The 20,923-nt window shown below is 46.4% G+C and overlaps 1 long non-coding RNA gene across 1 annotated transcript; it reads right to left on the reverse strand.

Moving 5' to 3' along the window:
• Positions 1-917: 917 nt before the first annotated feature.
• Positions 918-15,362, reverse strand: LOC146355392 (uncharacterized). Its single transcript, XR_014787167.1, has 3 exons — positions 15,216-15,362; positions 9,793-10,073; positions 918-2,862 (listed from the first exon to the last, which is right to left on the reverse strand). It is a non-coding gene; the product is annotated as an uncharacterized LOC146355392 (long non-coding RNA).
• Positions 15,363-20,923: the final 5,561 nt, after the last annotated feature.

The following is a 20,923-nucleotide window of genomic DNA, read 5'->3' on the forward strand; positions in this document are numbered from 1 at the left end:
TTTCACAGCCGAGCAAAATAGTGAAGGAGTTAAATACTAGTATTAGTAAAACAACAACAACAACAACATTAAACTGCATTTTACTGAGGCAGTCTGCTGGTCCATCCAGGTCAGTATCGCCTACTCAGATTCATGGTAGTGGCTCTCCAGGGTCACAGATGGAGGCTTTCCCCATCCCGCACTGCCTCATTTTTATTCTTGAACTGGAGAAGATGGGGATTGAACCTGGTACTTCTTGTATACATGCCATGTACTTTATCCCTGTATGGCCTTCCTCAAATGCATCCTATGTTATGAAGTTGGGAACACGCAGAGAATGAGACTGAGACTCACTAACCTGATGCGCATGTTCACTGCAGCCCTCCATGGCTTATTTAAGCTATACTGAGCCATAGCACCCACAGGTGCCAGGTTGCCTATTCAAGCCCTGGTGCAGCTTCTCATGTCTTCCGAAAGCGGGCGGCATAGCTTGTTGGAGGGGGAAACAACCCTCTAATAACCCATGGCCTGTTTAAGGTTTATTGGGGGGTTGTTTCCCCCTCCAACAAGCCACGCTGCCCAGGTTTGGATGATATGACAAACTATGGCAACCCTGCTCAGGGCTGAATATTCAAAATGGCCATGGGCAAGTGCTGCAACCCACCATGGCTTACATAAGCCATGCCAGGCTGCGGTGATCATGCAAACTGGCCCACTGTTAAAAGCATGGAGGAAAGTGTTGAGAATTATTTGCTAGCAATCCCTAGCCTCCCTTACAGAACTTTAATTCCCAGGGTTCCCTGGGAGAGGGCATGACTGCTAAACCAGTTTTAAGTCTGTAGTATCAGTACTTTTAATCTGAATTCAGTTTTGCCCCTTTGCAACCCAGTCGATCAGTGCATAAAGTATAACCGGTGACAAGAATCACAGACTCAGGATTGTAACTGAAATGAATTAAATGGTTTATTGATTGATACATAACGGAAAACAGAGAAACCATGGAAAATGGTCAAAATCCATCAAGAAAATACGATGTAATACGATGTAATAATAAGGAAGGCAATGCAATGGGAACAAAATAACAACAGTAGCCACGACAATTCTGTGTGCACAATAGCAGGAATTAAAACAGGAATGGATAAAACGGAGCAAATAACACAGCAAAAACTAATACAACTATATATATATAAAACTGGGCCCTACAATGCGTCCTCCTGTTACTTCCTCTAGCCTGTCTGCTACAAAAGTCTAAGTAGGGATGGCGGAGAAATCCACCACGGACTCCAATGAGGCCAGATTCTTTGGAATCTGGACCCCCGGAGTCTGTGGCGGAATGGACTAACCCTCCCCCCGCGCAAAATCCCCCCCGGGATGGAACCTACCTGGTGGCGGCTGGTCCAGGTTGCCGTCTTCATCCGCGGCCGGGCTGTGGAACAAAATGGCATCTGCTATGCCACTTGCGTCCCTTCTCTTTGCCATGATTGGCTACGTAAATATTTACATAGCCAATCACGGCCAACGGCAGGGACGTAAATGGTGTCCCCTACACTTGACGCCATTTGTGTCCGCAGACCGGCCACAGCCGGAAGTCCGGCCGGCGGCTCCATGGACTCCCTGCAGAGGAGCCAGGCGGGGAGGATTCCGGGGGGAGGGAGGGATTGCCGCCCCCCTACAGCGGATGCCCTGGAACAGAACAAGGTAAGTGATCCACCCACCCCTACTTCCAAGTTCCCAGCTGTTCTTAACTACATAGCTAAAGGTTTAAGGCAGGACTGGGTAACTTGTGGCTCTCCAGAAGTTGCTGGACTGCAGTTCCCATCATCCCTTAACATTGGATATGCTGGCTAGGATAGGTGTACTTTTTGCTTATGGGACAATTCCTGAAACAAGTTAGAAAGAATTCTTAAGAAAGATTCAAAAGCAGCCATTAATGACAGTGAGGCCTCTGCAAATCTACTTGTCCAAGAAAGGAACAAACATATCCACCTTTTAATTCCTGAGAAACGTTGTGCTACTTTCATCTCATATGCGGCTTTATTCTTGTTATCATCATACAAAACTGTGGCTACATTCTCACCATTACCAGAAACAAAGATCAGATTAATGTTATCACAAATTATTTTCAGTGTGGTGTTTTTCTGCACAAATGTAGGCTCTTCATTAAACTTGATCCTAGCCAAGGAAAAACAAGCTTTTGATTTTTCATTTCGAATTTTCAGATGATCCAAATCATTCTCTACTTTTTGGATGTTGTCCACATGGAGAGATTCCACCTCACCATTACGCCATTCGAGATAAATGGATTTTGTCGACACCACATTCCTCCATTGGACTTGTCTGAGGGAATTGGCAATGATTACCTCACATTTTTCAGTCATATATACAAGTGTCAATGTATTTCCATCATACCAAAGTTTACCCTTCCTACCATCCTGTAAAAAGCATGGATCTTCAAGTAAATGCTTCAGGATTCTAAAAAACGTGTGCTTTTGCTCTTTGGTGGGCAGATATTCTAAGTCACTAGAATCATCCAGTTCATTGCAGGAATAATCTAATTCAGACTCTTCTGAGCTTCTCGGAGATTCTGATCTTGGGTTGCTGAAGACTGATGGATTTGCATCCTGCTCTTCCAGTTCCGAGATCTTTGGGGTCTGAATAGCAGATATCTCATGATGGACAACATTTTGGTTTTCATCAATCTTCTCTGGGCTCTTTCCATTACACTTCTTACAAAAAGATGAAATAAAACATTGGGTGATCATGATTTTCCTTGGGTAATTATTTCAGGTCTTTTTTCCTTGTGACTGTATGGCTTTTCTTTTCTGGATCTTTCTGTGAAAAGTGAGCAACCTCAAGCACTTTGAGATACTGCGTTTCCAAGACCTTGAAAAAGAATGAGGAAAACTGTTAGCAGTAATTGACATGCACAGATCTAATAGGCAAGTAGGGATGTCAGAGAATTCCGCCATGGATCTCGGTGAGGCCGAATGCCAGTGCATTCGGCGCCCCGAAATCTGTGGCGGAACAGCCTGCCCCCCCCACGGATCCCCCCCGGGACAAGACTTACCTGGGGCAGATCTTCTAGGCGGCAGCAGCAGCTCCGCCGGCGGCGGCAGCTGGTCTTCCGACTGGCTGCCGCCACTGCCATTTGCCTTGTAAAAAAAACACACACGACGTGATAGGCTACGTAAAGATTTACGTAGCCTATCATGGCTGGGTTTAAAAAACAAAACAAAACCACGTATGCAAATGGCGGCGGCTACGGCTGCTGCCATTTGCGTTCCTTATTTTTGGCCGTCTTAATCTATGTAAATATTTACGTAGACTATGAATCAAAAAGGGACACAAATAGCGCCCGCTACGCTATTTGCATTCCCCTTTATTTTCGCCGTCATAGTCTATGTAAATATTTATGTAGATTAAGACGGCCAAAAATAAGGAATGCAAATGGCAGCGGCCGTAGCTGCCGCCATTTGCGTACGTGTTCCCCCCCCCCAGAACCCTCCGCGGCCGGAAATCCGGCTGCGGACAGCTCTGGGCTGGGCTGGGCCTGGCCGGCTGCTCCGCCACGAATGAAGGATTCCGGGGGGGGGGGGAACGGATCGCCTCCCCCCCATAAAGGATTCCGGGGGGAGGGACAGAACGCTTCCCCCCCCACCATCAACATAATCCACGGAAAGGTAAGTGACTTTCGTACATCCCTATAGGCAAGTGGATGTGCAAACATTACCGTAATACATGATAAAAATGACACAATGACATAATGCCCATGAATCGGTGGAGCAGCACTGGAGCAAGAAAGCGCACTGCCTCCCACATGCTTGATGCTTCTGCTTTGCATCCGCATTGATTTTTTCCAATCTGTTGGCCATTCTTGTGTTTTCCAAATTTGCTGGCATATGGCATGCATCACCTTGACAGCATCATCTTGCAAGATTTGAAACAGTTCAGCTGGGATACCATCGTCTCCTGCTGCCTTGTTATTAGCAATGCCTCTTAAGGCCCATTCAACCTCACTCTTCAGGATGTCTGGCTCTAGCTCACCAACCACACCGTCAAATCTATCCCCGATATTATTATTCTTCCTATACAGACCTTCCGTATATTCTCGCCACCTTTTCTTGCTCTCTTCTGCTTCTGTTAGGTCCTTGCCATCTTTGTTTTTGATCGTACCCATTTTTGCCTGGAATTTACCTCTGATGTTTCTAATTTTCTGGAAGAGGTCTCTTGTCCTTCCTATTCTATTATCTTCTTCCGCTTCCGTGCATTGCTTGTTTAAAAATAATTCCTTATCTCTTCTGGCTAACCTCTGGAATTTTGCATTTAATTGGGCATATCTCCCCCTATCACTGTTGCCTTTTGCTTTCCTTCTTTCTTGGGCTGCTTCCAGTGTCTCCGCAGACAGCCATCTTGCCTTCTTGGTTTTCTTTTTCTTTGGGACTTTTTTTGTTGCCACCTCCTGAACAATGTTGCAAACTTCTGTCCATACTTCTTCCAGGACCCTATCTACTAAATCTAGTCCCTTCAATCTATTCTTCACCTCCACTGCATATTCATTAGGAATATTAGTGAGCTCATATCTGACTGATCCGTGGGTCTTCCCTATTCTCTTTAGTCTGATTCTAAATTGTGCAATAAGAAGTTCGTGATCTGAACTACAATCAGCTCCAGGTCTTGTTTTTACTGACTGCATAGATGTCTGCCACCTTTGGCTACAAAGGATGTAGTCAATCTGATTTTGATGTCGACTGTCTGGTGAAGTCCATGTATAAAGTCGTCTCTTAGGTTGTTGGAAGAGAGAGTTTGTTATGCATAGTGAGTTGTCTTGGCAAAATGCTATCAGCCTATGTCCTGCTTCATTTTGTTCTCCCAGACCATGCTTGCCTGTAAATCCAGGTGTCATTTGACTACCCACTTTAGCATTCCAGTCTCCTGTAATGAAAATAACATCTTTGTTTGGTGTACTATCCAGTAGGTGCTGCAGATCCTCACAGAACTGATCTACTTCTGCTTCTTCAGCATCTGTGGTTGGGGCGTATATTTGGATCACTGTGATGTTAAATGGCTTACCCTGCATTCGAATTGAGATCATTCTGTCATTTTTTGGATTGTATCCAAGCACTGCTTTAGCCACTTTATTATTAATTATGAAGGCTACTCCATTTCTTCTGTGGTCCTCTTGTCAACAGTAGTAGATCTGGTGGTCATTTGATGTGAAGTGGCCCATTCCAGTCCATTTCAGTTCACTGACACCCAAAATGTCTATATTTAATCTTGACATCTCCCCAATAACCACATCCAATTTGCCTTGGCTCATAGATCTTACATTCCAGGTTCCTATGGTGTGTTGATCTTTAGAACATCGGATTCGTCGTTCACCACCAGCACCATCGGCTGCTAGCCATCCTTTCGGCTTTGAGCTAGCTGCGTCATCACATCTGGGGCTAGTTGAACTTATCCTCTGTTCCTCCCCAGTAGCATTTTGACCATCTTCCAACCTGGGAGTCCCATCTTCCGATGGTATATCGACATATCTCTGGTTGTACTGATCCATTTAGTTTTCATGGCAAGAATACTGGGGTGGGTTGCCGTTTCCTTCCCCAGGGATCGTATTTAGTCTGACCTCTCTGCCATGACCTTCCCATCTTGGGTGTCCCTTCACGGTTTAGCTCAAGACGTCATTGAGGTGCTCAAGCCCCAGCACCACGACAAGGTAACGATCTCCTTTGCTGGAGCTTTTTCCAATAGGAAGACTTAAAAGATTTCCTTGTTCTAGTTCACATTTAGGGATGGACGAAAGGGACTTGCCTGGCCCCGCAGCTTGCTTTGCGGTGGGGGGGAGGCGCTTCGGTTCTCCCCCCGAAGTTCAGGCCGGGGGGGGAGACGCCCCGCCTCGCCCGGCCAAAATTCAGGCCAGGGGGGGAGGCGCCCCGCCTCACCCGGCTGAAATTCAGGCTGGGGAGAAGCGCCCCGTCTCCCTGGCTGCGAAAGAAAAAGTGGGGGGGAAAAAACCCGTGATAGGCTATGTAACGATTTACGTAGCATATCACAGCTAGATTGCCAAAGTCAGCCATGATAGGCTATGTAAATCGTCACGTAGCCTATCACGGGTGACTTTGAAAAAAAAGCGCATATGCAAATGTCAGCACCCATGGGGCGCCGCCATTTGCGTTCCTTAGTTTGGCCCGTCTAGTCTACGTAAAGATTTACGTAGACTACGGCGAAAATAAGGGAACGCTATTTGCGTTCTTTACGTAGACTAGACGTGCCAAACTAAGGAATGCAAATGGCGGCTCCCTATTCACATTTGGGTAATTTTATGGTACTGTGTTTTATTGATGGTAGTATCTGATGTTGCTAATTGTATTGATCTAGCCTCAATCTGGAATTTTAGTATATTGTGTTTTTTTGCCACTGATCATGGGGTGAGCTGCTTTGTAAGGACAGACACCTTGAAAGATGAGCTAAAAATCTACCAACAGAGCAATCCTGCAAAGGTGAAACCTGACAGCTGAAAAAATGCCTCAACCAAAGCCCTACCAGGCTTATGCAGGCAGGCTGGAAGGGAGAAAGGAGCAGTTTTTGAGGGAGTCCATTTTCCAGATTGTATTCTTTTCTTTATTTATGATTTCCCTCTCATTGGTTGCCAGGAGAGGCATATTATGTGAACTAGCTCCAGGGCTGGCATACATTTCTCCCAGTTCTGGAGGTGTGTCGGGGAACTGGAAGTCTATCAGATCTGTGCATCCTAGCCTTGTCCGGGTCTGCTCCCAACACGCCCACGTAACACCCTTTGCCTCTATTGATGTTGGAGAGGGACAGGCTGTGGAAGTTTCAGCAGCAGCTCGGGGGGGGGGGTTGTGAGGTCAGACCCCCCCACACCCACTTTGCAGGTCAGATGTCTCCCGGCCCTTGCAGGGGGAAGCACTGAAACATCCTATGGCCCCTGGGAAAGCCTCCCAGGAACCATAAGATTGCAGTGTAAATTAAAAACACACACAAATAAAGCTATCTATCTATCTATCTATCTATCTATCTCTATCTATCTATCTATCTATCTATCTATGACAACATTTCTGTACCACCCATATCTAGACAAATCCCACAGCAATGAACAATCCAAGATACAAGATATGATGAAGAATAAAACTCCATGTTAATTTTTTTTTTTTTTGTAAGAAACAGAATTCTGATAAAACCATGGCTAGTCACTCAAGGAAGGCTTCCTGAAATAAAGATGTTTTCAGGAGGCTCTGGAAACAGCACAGTGATGGCGCTTGCCTGACCTCCAGAGGTAGGGAGTTCCACAGAAAGAAACATAGATATGAGTCTCCACAACCCAAGGAACTGGCCAGAGATCTGGGAAGCAAACTTTTTTTTTTTAACTAGGTGGCCTCTTAGCCAAGCTGCAAGGTCTGCATGCCTCACTTGACCCCAGCAGCCAAATCCTTACACAAATGTCAAGCTGATACGCTACAACCAGTATGTGCTCAGGCTAGACCTATGGAGAACAGCCAAGGGAATGTAGTGGCATAACTATGGACCTGTTACCAAAAATAACTCTCTGCATAGTCTTGATGTTTAAAGTTAGTGCACAGGTGCTGCCAAACATTTCAAGTGCTCTTCTTTCTTCCTCCGATTCCTCCTGCCACCCAGAATTATAAGAGTGTCTGGAAGCAGCCTCTAACAAGGCGGAACAGAAACATGGGGCATATTGCCTTCACTTCCTTCAGTGCTCTGGAAGAAGCCAAACATGCAGCCCCTGTTTCCCCTGTGGTGATCTGGCTCTCCCCAGATTTTTGACAAGTACAAGGAGGACCCGCCATAGCTCTTCTCAGCTCCTCTGTGCACTTACCCTGTACAGGTAACCAAATTTTTAGTGGACCCCTGGTTAAAGGTGGACTCCAAGTTCTTGTAGACCCATTGACAACTAGGGGTGTACCAACCCCAGCCTACCTGGCTCCGCTGGGGGTCCGCCGGGGGGGGAGGTGATCCGGTCCTCCGCCCTGGAATCCTCCCCGGCTGGCTCCACTCTGCGGCGAGTCCTCAGAGCTTCTGGCCAGGGCTGGCCGCTGCTGGACTTGTGGCTGCGGTCGGTCTTCGGATGCAAATGGCGTCCGGCGTAGCAGACGCCATTTGCGTCCCTTTGCTTTACAGTGATAGGCTACGTAAATCTTTACATAGCCTATCACGGTAAGGCAAAGGGACGCAAATGGCATCCGGACGCCATTTGCGTCCAAAGACCACCACGGATGGACCTGGCCGGACCCGGACCCAGCGGGGCCAGGTAGGGTCTGGCCGGGTCGGACTTCGCGGGGTGGGGTGGTCTGTTCCACCACGGACTCCGGGGGTTGGATTCTAATAATCTGCCCCCCCCCGGAGTCTGTGGTGGAATTCTCCACTATCCCTATTGACAACCAAATATCAGTGGACCCATTTGGCACAACCCCTTCTGCAAACAACACCCCTTCCCACTAGGGACAGCAGAGAATTTTGTTGGCCCTGCACGTGGTTTAAGTGCACCCACTTCATTCACACTTTTTGTAATGCAGTATAGGACAGGACAGACTGACAGAACAGTGAAATTGACATCGATATGGACTGATTCATTTATTCCTACTTCCCACTTTGGCTCTTCGCCAATTTTATTTACATAAAAGGCGTAATGCCTCTAATATTGTGTAGATCAAGCTTTCCCAGGCCAAATGTGCACATATTTAAATACGTGCATTTTTTAGCTCCCTTTTCTCATTTTTAAAAAAAACTAAAACTCAGCGAAATGGCGGGTGCTTGCTGGACGGGTCTGGGTGAGTGTGGGGAGCGTCCAGGAGGGCGCAAACGGGGAGGAGCGAGGCCAGGGGCTCGGCGGGCATGGCATCCCAGACCCAGTTGGGCATCTGTGCCATCCCTAGCCACAAGTGGGGTAGTTAGGTACGAGAAGCAGAAAGCTGCTTAGCTTAGCAGGGATACCTTCATTAATGTGTTACTGGTGTGAATGGCAAACCTAGCTCCATTGGGAGAAACAGGAATAGTGGCGTGACCAGGTCCAAAACTTGGGATGTTTAAGACCATTAAACACCATTAAGACAGAGGCTATGAAAACAAGTGTTTGATCTGCTTGCCCAGAGAGATCCTGGGAGAACGAGAAGCCTACCACACATGATTACCTAAGCTCTGCTTGCCAGATAGGTAACTATAAGGTCTTAATGATGACTGCATTGGTGGTTGAGAGGAACAGAACTTTAATTTTACTAAGAAACATGCTAGCCACAATTTCCATTATGCTTCTAATCATTCTAATTAGATTGCGTGTAGTAATGCGGTTTGTTCGTTTCATAGCCAAAAGGTTTTGTTATTCTCTAATACTATTTGAGCAATAAATATATATATATTTTATGGAGCACTTTGTGTTATCTGGCTTGAGAGGTGTTTCAGGGACCACAACCCATATAAATTAATTCTTGAAGCCCAAAACACTCAGCTGGGATTTTCACCTCTGTTACTGACTGGGGTCTGTCCATGCAATCACTGTTCTCTCTCATGGTCAGGTAAGTCACAAACAGACTTGTTCAAAGAAGAGAAACAAGCTCGTCTGACAGAGCGGGAATGGGTCTCCTGTCTCACTGTAAGTTCCTGCTGGATTTCTCCCCTGGGTTTTAGCTCTCAACTGTACGTTTGTGAAGGGTTACCCTTCTGGGATTTAGCTCCCTTTGCTGTGCCCTTGGTTTGGCTTCAGCTTTTAATATATGAGTTTTAAATGATTACCTGGGGAAATTTAATAGATAAAAAAGTAAAGAAGTAAATAGCACTTACGTCCTCCTCACACAGGTGTTGAACTCACTTGTGTGTTGATGCTTCGTCGCTGGGGCTGAGACACTTTGTCACTGGTGCTGAGATGCTTCGTCACTGGGGCTCCGGCCCTACTTGTGGGCTTAGAAATTGAGGGGACAATTTCACTGAATTTCTCCAGGGGGAGAAGAAATTCTCCAACAGTTTCTCACAGGTAGGGCTCACCATTAAGTTGGGTTGTAGCACAGCTTGTTTCTTTTTTGCTAAGGGATTTGGGTTCTTCTTTCTTTCTTTTTGCATTGCCCCTGCAAGTGGTAACAGCATCAACTGTGTTGGCAGGTTGTTCCCCATTTTGCATCCACCACAGTGCAGGTATGCAGGGCAATCTGGTGTCCAGCTCCAGGGAAGAGATGGAGCTAGTGCTGTGCCAAAATCTGTCCTCCCATTCCCTGAAAGTTTTCTTCTCCCATGGAAGAGGTTTCCATTTTTCTGGTGTGGAAAATGTGGACAGGGAGACATTTTTCTCACTCTCTCATAATACTAGAACCAGGGGTCATCCCATGAAGCCGATTGGTGGGAGATTCAGGACAGATTAAAGGAAGGACTTCTTCACACAGCACATAGTTCAACTATGGAATTCGCTATGAGTATCCAAAGCAGAGTATCCTAAATCTGATACTCTGTTGGGGAGGGTGAGCATCGGAGGCTGGGGAAGGCTGGGGATAGCTTGTATCCCTGCTTTCCCAGTCCCCTCTCTGTGCCCACCAGCCTTCCCCCTTTCCATCCTCTATGAGCTTACCTTTGTGACCTCGTAGAGGCAGTGGTGTGGTGGGGGTGGGGGTGGGGATGGGGAGCTCGGATTCCTGGGTCCAAGGTCAGAGTGCTGTCTCTGGCCTCTGATCCTGGAATCTGAAGTGTGCTATGGCCCCACAGACACTGTCCAGGAGCCATAGGATTGCTGTCTTAGAATCTGGGTGTAATGGTCTTATACTGTAAGAAGTTTAAAAGGCATTGTAACTGAGCTTCTTTAAGGCAGAAGGCCTGAAATAAAATACACTCAGAGGATAGATCTCTGAGCTTTTAAAGAGTTTGCTTGCTGGGATGAAAGAAAACTGGCAAATCATTTACTAATACTTTGGTGTATGTGAAATGTGTATGTGTGTAAATGGAATTGGGCTGGCTGTGAGTTTGTCAAATAAAGTTCCATAAATACCTATTTTTTAATACAGAGGACAAATTTTTGTTCACTCCGTCTCAACCCCTAAATATTATCTGATCGAGTTCAGAATGGTCCCAAATTAAAGCTGCCAGTTCCTAGATTTGCAGAAAAAATAATTGCACCCCCAGAAATAAATCAACAGCTTTGCAAAAAATTGTTAAACTTTATAATAATTTGGGAGACTTTTCCTTTCAAGGTCCATGTTACCTCAGTCAAAGCCTGTCCAGGGTTACCCACCACCACATTCCAGCAGTGGGTGGAGCCAGAGCCAAAAACTTAAGAACATCAGAAGAGCCCTGCTGGATCAGACCAGGGATCCATCCAGTCCAGCATTCTGTTCACACCGTGGCCCACCAGCTGTCGACAGGAAACCCACAAGCAGGACATGAGTGCAACAGCACCCTCCCACCCATGTTCCCCAGCAGCTGGTGTACATAGGCTCACTGCCTCTGGTACTGGAGTTAGCACAGAGCCATCAGGACTAGTAGCCATGATAGCCTTCTCCTCCATGAATTTGTCTGACCCCTTTTTAAAGCCATCCAGATTGGTGGCCATCACTACATCCTGTGGTAGCGAATTCCATAGTTGAACTATGTGCTGTGTGAAGAAGTCCTTCCTTTTATCTGTCCGGAATCTCCCACCATTCAGCTTCATGGAATGACCCCATTAGATTCTGGAATTATGAGAGAGGGAGAAAAATGTCTCCTTGTCCACATTCTGGGTGCAGCTAGAGCAAAAATGGGTGGAACTATAGAAGTGACTCTTAATTTTGTCCAGCATGCAACAGAGGGTAAAAAAGACATTTGCATCCAGGCATACTCCTTCCCCAATGTATGTGAGCCCCCTTTTGTAGTTGGAAGGAATCAATAATTGTAGTTGGAGTAAATAATATTGGTAACCTGGGGTGGGACCAATTAAAGGGCATGGCCTCAGAAGAGTGTGAAGGTTTGGACTGGGAATCCTGGAGGTCTGTATTTGGCCCACAGACCAGAGGCTCCACATAGGGATGGATGAACCACCCTGCGTCCACCCCGCATGCCGCTCGCTGGACTGCCGCCACTTATCCGCCCATGCTCGACGACCCTGACGAGCCGCTGGGTGGTCCACAGGCATCCATAGAGTGGCTGCCCAACCCCTCAGCGAGCTGCATTTTGCATAAAAATGGTGGCTCTTTGTTTTCCACAAAACACCTTTTACACAAATAGCGGCCATAAAGCAGCCATTTACACAAGATTGCAGGTGTGAGTGCAACATTCCAGGGAGCCGAACAGGGGCAGGTCAATGGTGGCAGTCCATGGACTGGAGTCTGGGAAACTGAGAGGAGGGGAGTCCACTGGGCTTCCACCCTTCTCTCGGACTCCCGCGACATCCCTAGTTCCACATCCCTAACTCTACTGCATGCTCTAGGATGTATGCCAGGGGTGTTGAACCTCTTTCACCCTGAGGGCCGAATTCCATTTCGGAGACGCTCTTGGGGGCCGCATGCCAGCGGTGGGCAGAGCCAAAGGAAAAGGGGAGGGCCCCAAACACCAAAAATACCAGCCTATTGTGGCTTAAGGAACTTAACTGCCAGTTGCTAAGCCTTAGGAGAAGCATTTCAACCTTGTTGAATTGGGAGAAAACTGCACAAAAGCCAGGAAATGACCAAACTATCAGTGATCAGGGGAAAGGGTATGTGGCCATCTGCAGAACCCTGAAGGGCTAGATTGGCGCCCCAGGGATTTGGCCCCTGGGTCTGAGATTCTCCATCCCTGATGTATGCAATCCCCAGTACCTTGGGCTGTCCCTGTCTAGGGAGAATGTATGGTGTATCTCCTTCAGATACTGAAAGACATTTTCTTAGATGACTATTCCTACATGCTGTTGGTGCCACCAGTTATGAAGATATCAGAACATATAAAGGGGCAGCATATGATGCTTCTAAAGAAGTAGCTCCAGCACATCATTTAGTAATTGAAGATGCGGAATGGCAAAGAATTTCAGGGATAAATCAATAATGATAAAATTGACATTTAGTACATGAATCAGCACTTTGAATTCTTTACATGCACTTCCTTTATGAAATTTTTCACCATGTGATATATTTTAAAATGTGAAGCAATTTCTTTAGCAATCAATATCTTGAGTTCCACTTGGCCGCTTTACATATTTTTTTAAAAAAAATTAAAGCATTTACCACACAAATTCAGCAAAAAATACATACAATCACTTTTTTGGCTAATTTCATCAAAATAATAGGAAAAATATGTTTTTCTATTATGTATAACTCCAGTACTGTGGGTCATAGTGATGTCTGGTTTTTTTAAAAAAATTGAAAAAGCTTTCAAAACTGAACAACTTTCTCACTTACTCTACCAGTCTATCTCTAGTAGTTTTAATACAAATTTAATATGAAGTTGTGAAATCTCAAGATCAGGTAAAACAGCTGATCAATGAAGTTACTAAATCCTAAGTTACACACACATGGCTGCAAAACGTTTTGCATCAGGTACAGCTAGTATACCAGTAAAACTTCCAATGTTTAAAAATATAGTATCAGCAAACCATTAAAGATCCCATCTCCAGGTAAAATGCGGCATGAAGGGTGAGAATATGTGTATTCTTCTTTTAATTATCTGAGAAGGAAAGTGGGGATGGTTGGAATGGAGTCAGAAAGATAGCAGGAAAGTTTGAATAAGCATGGAAAAGTGTGTGTGTGTGTGTGTGTCTGGCGGGTGGGGGACAGTTAGGAAACAACGAATTGCTTACCTGTGAAGCTTTGGTCTGACATTTGGGCATTGATAGGATTTTATTTAATTGCATTGTTTCCCCCTTGGGCAAAAGAAAAAAGTTACTAATTTTAAGTCAGTTCCTTATCATACCCTGTTCTTTTTTTTAAGATGCAGTTTTAACAGAGAACGGAGGGGTTAATTCAAAGAAAGAGGAAGTGAAAAGGACAGTGCTTCTGAGCACATACAGAAAGAAACGGTTCTTCAAAGAAAAAACAAAAACAAAACTATTTTTGTGCTTTAAAACATTTTTGAATATCATTAGACACAAAAACTTTCATTAAAAGCTGTTATGAATTTATTCAGGCAGGGAGAGCAATCCTATGGCCCCTAGACAGCATCCGTGGCAGCAGGCGGGTGCGGGGGGGATAGGATTCTTCAGATTCCTTTATCCAAGGCTTGGGACAGTGCTCTGACCTTGGAGAGAACTGAGAGCTTGGAGAGGAGGAAGAAAAGGGTGTGTGTGCCGGTGGGTGGGGAGGGGGCTGGGGAAGCAGGGATATGAGCTATCCCAGCCACCCCCAGCCTCTGCCTGTCCTCTTCCCTGATGCCCGTGTAGCTAAATTGCAGAACTGGAGGTGTGGCGCACCTCCCACTCTGCTTTGGATACTCGTAAGCCTCTGGGTTTGGAGGCCTATGAGTATACCTAGGGAGGTGGTGGGCTCTCCCACACTGGAGGCGTTCAAGACGAGGCTGGACAGCCGTCTGTCAGGGATGCTCTGACTTGGATTCCTGCATTGAGCAGGGGGTTGGACTCGATGGCCTTGTAGGCCCCTTCCAACCCTACTCTTCTATGATTCAATGATTCTATAAAGGGAGGATCCAAATGGCTCTAAAATGTCTGGGTTTCATTTTTGTGAGTACAGAAAGGAAAGACTGTTACGAGGCAGTTCCTGTTTTCTATCTTGCCAGAGAACAGGAAGTCAGAAGTAAGAAAGAAACAAAACCATGGAAAGACCTGCACTTTAAATCTGTTTGAATCTGGTAGTCCCAAACACATCTCTTTTGTTTCCTCTCCCAAATTTAAAACAACAACATAGTAAACAAAGTTGCCTTCTTAAAAAAAAATGTTTATGGAAGGGAGCAATCCTATGTCCCCTAGACAGTGTCTGGGGGACATAGGATACTTCAGTTTCCTGGCTATGAGGTCAGAAACAGGGCCAGGGCCCACCGGGCCAGGAAACCGCGATCCCCACCCCCTTCCCCTCCTCCTCATAGCTGGCATGGAGAGAGCCGCGCCGGCTACCTCTCTGTGCTCAGAAAACAGAGTGCGGAGACAGGGAAAAGGGGCCATTTGGGGTGGGGAGGGGAGGAGACCAGGGCGGCAGTCCTACAATGTTTCCTAGGGCAGCCTCAGCTCCGTGGCCTCCCGCAGCTCAACTTGGTGCTTCACTCAGCTTGGCGCCCCGGGCAACGGCCCAGCTCGCCCACTCCCAAGGCCGGCCCCGCTCATCACATACCTGGGCAGATATTCTCTTTTCTTAATTGTGGAGCTGGAAAGGAAAAAAAAAACCCTCCGGACAGACGTTGGTCAAAACATATATGGAGTGGGATGCAGAGCTCTGAGTCTGTTCTTGCTTATTTTGGTTGGCTTCCTTTCTATCTCCCCAGAGGGTGTTTCTTGCATTATTTTCTGTTGACTAAGCATTGCCTCAGCCCCAACATTTCTCAGAAAGGGCAGGGCTTTTATCAACACTGCCACAGTATTTAAATAAAAAAGTCCCTCTTCCATTTTCTCTCACCCTCCAAGCTTAACAGCCAAGAAATATTACCAAGTAAAATGGCAGAATTTAAAGACATTACATGCCACAAATAATTGTATACCATTAATAAACAGTATCACACAATGTCAATAAAGTATAAAGAGAAATGTTTGAAGGCACCCTCCCCCAATCTGGCACCCTTCAGATATGTTGGACTACAATTCCCATCACCCCTGCCAACATGGCCCATGCTGGCTAGGGGATGATGGGAGTTGTACTCCTGTTATGGAAATTTCAGTTGTAATACATTTACTATTCCATTATTTTATAAGCTATGCTATATCTATTCTACCTCCGTGGAAGAGTGCCATGCTAACAAAAATACAGTGCCTTATCAGAGACTCAAGAATGCCAAGAATGTATTTACATTAGAGTACGTGACTACCTCTCTGCTACCTCTCTCTGCGCATGCCTGCATATATGAAAGGTGTTGCCTGTTTCCTGTCTCCTTCTCATCTAGACAAAGAGATTAATAGAGTGCAAGTGTAGGACTTGTGTATATAAGTTTCTGAATCACAGTATTGAAACTGCCATCTTTGTTGGTGCACTAGCCCCAAAGATTGCCTTATTTTGCAGAATAAAATTGTATTGGACCAGATCTCTGCCTCCTCTCGTTCTTGGTAAACAAATTGGATGAGTCTACCAGGGATAGAATACAATTTTTGTAACACTCCTACATCTGGAGGGCACCTGGTGGGGTGTGTGTGTGGTAAGGGATGTAAACTTAAGCTTGGTCATAAAGAGAAATGTTTTAAATAGGACTGTGCCGAATTTTTCAACCTATTTATTTTTGACCATTCGTTGGGGGGGAGGGGCGAAAAGAAACTGCACCCAAAAACTGTGGTCAGGGGTGAGAATTTCAGAGAAATTTTTCAGTATGCAGGGCTTCAGTGCTTACCTTACTGTATGGAGGTGGCTGAGGGTATGTGTGCATTCTTTCTGAAAAGCCCCCTAGGGCTTCCTCTCTTGGGCCTTTCCAGAGCCTGAAAGCAGAGAGAGGAATTTTTGGTTTCACTTTCTTCTTCTTAAAGTCCTTACAACAAGACTACGACAAAGAAGGAAAATAAGAGGCATACCAACAACTCTTCTCTCAGCTTTCAGGCAGCAGCACTGGAAAGCCCCAAGGGAGGAAGTCCTGGCTAAGTCTTCCAGGGGGCTTTCTGAGAAGCTCAAGCTAGTGCCATGCCGAAAATTTCTTCCATGTTTTTTTTCGACCGTTCGTTCTCATTTAATTTGATAGAAAGGAAATTGCTTTCAAAAAGAAATTCAATGGTGAAGAAATTTTGGAGAAATTCTCATGGGTTTGGGTTTCTTGGGCTTACCTTACTTAGAAGGTGGCCGAGGAGTGAGTGCAAATATCCTGTGTTCATTGCACAATCCTCTCTCCAGCAGCCTGTAGCCTCCTCAGCTTCTTTCACTTCAATTAAAGCGCAGGGGAAGGCATCATGAGGTAATTCCTCCCATAGGGCCTTTTCAGATCAGGAGGTGCAGGCAGCCTGGGAGGATAGCAGTGATTAGTAGGGATGTACGAAAGTCACTTACCTTTTGACGAAATGTGATTCAAGGTGGGGGGGAGGAGCCCCGTCCCTCCCCCCGAAATTCTGGCTGGGGGGGAGGCGCCCCGTCCCTCCTGCCACGAATCCTGGCCAGCCGGGTCTGCAAATGGTGGCGGCTGTAGCCGCCGCCGTTTGCGTCCCTGTAGTCAGCCGTGATAGGCTACGTAAATGTTTACGTAGCCTATCACGGCTGAGTAAAAAAAAAAAAACCAAAACCGCACGTACGCAAATGGCGGCGCCCATGGGCACCACCATTTGCGTTCCTTATTTTGGCACATCTAGTCTACGTAAACATTTACATATACTATGGCGAAAATAAGGGGAACGCAAATAGTGTAGCGTCCTCTTAGAATTTTCTAGACGTGCCAAAATAAGGAACGCAAATGGTGGTGCCCATGGGCGCCGCCATTTGCGTACGCGCGGTTTTTTGTTTTTGTTTTCACTCAGCCGTGATAGGCTACGTAAACATTTACGTAGCCTATCATGGTATTTTTTAAAAATCTAGCCGTGATAGGCTACGTAAATCTTTACGTAGCCTATCACTTTTTTTTTTTTTTACTGGAAATGGCGGTGGCGGCAGCTGGTCGGAAGACCAGCTGCCGCAGCCGCCACCGCCAAACCGCCACCGAACCGCCGCCGCCTGGGAGATTCGCCCAAGGTAAGTCCCGTCCCGGGGGGGCGGGGGGGCAGACCGTTTCGCCACCGATTTCGGGGGGCCGAATGTGCTGGTATTCGGCCTCCCTGAGATTCGTGGCGAAATTCTCTGACATCCCTAGTGATTAGGTAAGCTCAAAAACACCACAAGAAAGAATTATACCCTGGGAATGAGGCAGAACAATGGAAACATCTTTCATGGGGGAAGAAAATTTCAGGACACCGGAAGACAGATTTTGGCTCAGCACTACCTCTTCCCTTCAGCTAGATACAACACTGCCCCCACGAATGGATGAGAGCCCCCTCCCTCTGGTCCAGGTTGTCCAGGCACCCACCCAGCCCCTGCTCGCCAGTCCCCAGACCATGCTCGAGCCCCTCCCGCACTCTGCGAGTGGCCCGCAGCTTACATGGGCCTGTCCACCTCCGCCACGATCGCCATCTTTTTAAAAAACATGATGATCAGAAGTCTGTGTCCATAAACATATGCAAAAAGCGCTGTGAATCTTGCGGATATGGGCAATTCATGGCGCTTTTGCGTATAAGTCTATGGGTATGGGAGGGGCTTGAGCAGGGGGGAGGGCTCACTGGGAGCAGCTCAGGAATGCGGGCGCCAGTGGTCCAATGGATTTGTGGACTGAAACAGGTGCCTGTGGCATCCCTAACTGCCCCCCACTCACACCTGCATTGTGGTAAATGCAAAATGGGGACCAGTCTGCCAACACAGTTGATGCAGTACGGAAACCCCAAACCCCCTTAAGAAAAAAAGAAAGAAGCTGTGTGACAAGCCCTGCTAATGGGGATCCCTCCTTATGAGAAACTGTTGAGAATTTCTCCTCCCTCTGGGGAAATGTGGTGAAATTGTCTCCCAGATTTCTCTGCCCACAAATAAGGTGGAGAATTTTGAGAGACCATTTGTGCACAGCTCTAGCTCAAGCAGCCAGAGAAGCTGCATGACAGAATGGGGGAAAATGGTAAAAGAAAGAACAGTCCCACATCCCAGCAGTAAGGTAAACACTGAGGCCCTGCACCCTGAGAAATTTCTCCAAAAATTCTTAACATCCCAATGAAAGAGGCAGAAAAGCTACTGCCGCTTTTGCAAGGAAACGAAGAGGTTGTGAAAGGGCAGATGCGGTTTTGACACAGCACTAGTTTTAAAGCACCTTTCCCAATGTGGTGCCCCCCAGACATGTTGGACTACAACTCCCATTCCCATGCTGGCTGGGGATGATGGGAATAGTACTCCAGCACATTCAGAGGGCACCAGAACAGGGAAGGGTGTTTTAAGGCAATTTCTTAGGGATGCAAACCAAAGTTTGATTATGTGCCATTGAATAAGGTGACCCACAGCATCTGTCCTCTAGCCCAGGTTAGGCTGGCTTCAGTCTTGAATGCTCCATTAAAAAAAAGAAAAAAGAGTATCCACCAATTTTAAATGGAAGGGGACAAGAATTAGGGGGCTGTGCCAAATTCTTCATGGACAAGGTGGGTTTTGAGACAATGCCGTTCAGGGGCAGGGAGTGATGACACTGATTCCACCAATGGCACTGTGGGAGGGATGGATTAACTCTTTTCCCTGCAGGCCATTTTATGTTTAAAATTGTCCATCACCCACCTAACAGGGCCCCCCTGTTTTTCCCACATGGAAAGTTATTTAACAGGTGGGAGGCATTTCAACCCCTTCATGGATCACTGCCTTGTTGTGGCGAAGGGGCTTGCGTAACTCAGTGAAGCCATAAGCTATGCCGTGCAGGGCCACCCAAGACGGACAGGTCATGGCGGAGAGTTCTGACAAAATGTGGTCCACTGGAGAAGGAAATGGCAACCCACTCCAGTATTCTTGCCAAGAAAACCCCATGGAACGTATCACAAGGCTAAAAGAGATGACGCCGGAAGATGAGCCCCTCAGGTCGGAAGGTGTCCAATATGCTACTGGGGAAGAGCAGAGGGTATTTCCAAGTAGCGCCAGAAAGAGTGAAGCGGCTGGGCCAAACCCGAAAGGACACTCAGCTGTGGATGTGTCTGGTGGTGAAAAGAAAATCCGATGCTGTAAAGAACAATATTGTTTAGGAACCTGGAATGTCAGATCAATGAATCAAGGTAAGCTGGAGGTGGTCAAACATGAGATGGCAAGATTGAACATCGACATCTTGGGAATCAGCGAACTAAAATGGACAGGCATGGGCGAATTTAATTCAGGTGACCATCATATCTACTATTGTGGGCAAGAATCCCTTAGAAGAAATGGAGTAGCACTCATAGTCAACAAAAGGGTGGGAAAAGCAGTACTGGGGTACAATCTTAAAAATGATAGAATGATCTCAGGATGAATCCAAGGCAAACCATTCAACATCACAGTAATTCAAGTCTATGCCCCAACCACTGAGGCCGAAGAAGCTGAAGTTGATCAGTTCTATGAAGACCTACAACACCTTTTAGAACTAACACCAAAAAAAGACGTCCTCTTCATCATAGGGGATTGGAATGCTAAAGTAGGAAGTCAAGAAATCACCGGGATAACAGGCAGGCATGGCCTTGGTGTACAAAATGAAGCAGGACAAAAGCTAATAGAGTTTTGCCAAGAGAACATGCTGATCATAGCAAACACTCTTTTCCAACAGCACAAGAGGCGACTCTACACATGGACGTCACCAGATGGTCAATATCGAAATCAGATTGATTATGTCCTTTGCAGCCAAAGATGGAGAAGCTCCATACAGTCAGTAAAAACAAGACCTGGAGCTGACTGTGGCTCAGATCTTGAGCTGCTTCTTGCAAAATTTCGGCTGAAATTGAAGAACGTCGGGAAAACCACTAAACCGTTCAGGTATGACCTAAATCATATCCCTGATGAATATACAGTGGAGGTGAGGAATAGATTTCAGGGATTAGACCTGATAGACAGAGTGCCTGAGGAACTATGGACGGAGGTCCGTAACATTGTTCAGGAGGCAGCAACGAAATCCATCCCAAAGAAAAAGAAATGCAAGAAAGCAAAGTGGCTGTCTGATGAGGCTTTACAAGTAGCTCACGAAAGAAGGGAAGCGAAAAGCAAGGGAGAAAGGGGAAGATATACCCAACTGAATGCAGAGTTCCAGAGAATAGCAAGGAGAGACAAAAAGGCCTTCTTAAGTGAACAATGCAAAGAAATCGAGGAAAACAACAGAATGGGAAAGACTAGAGATCTCTTCAAGAAAA

This window comes from Heloderma suspectum, chromosome 2 (genome assembly GCF_057233095.1).
Source record: "Heloderma suspectum isolate Gila_16-S chromosome 2, 16-S_ref, whole genome shotgun sequence".
Taxonomy (NCBI): Eukaryota; Metazoa; Chordata; class Lepidosauria; order Squamata; family Helodermatidae; genus Heloderma; species Heloderma suspectum.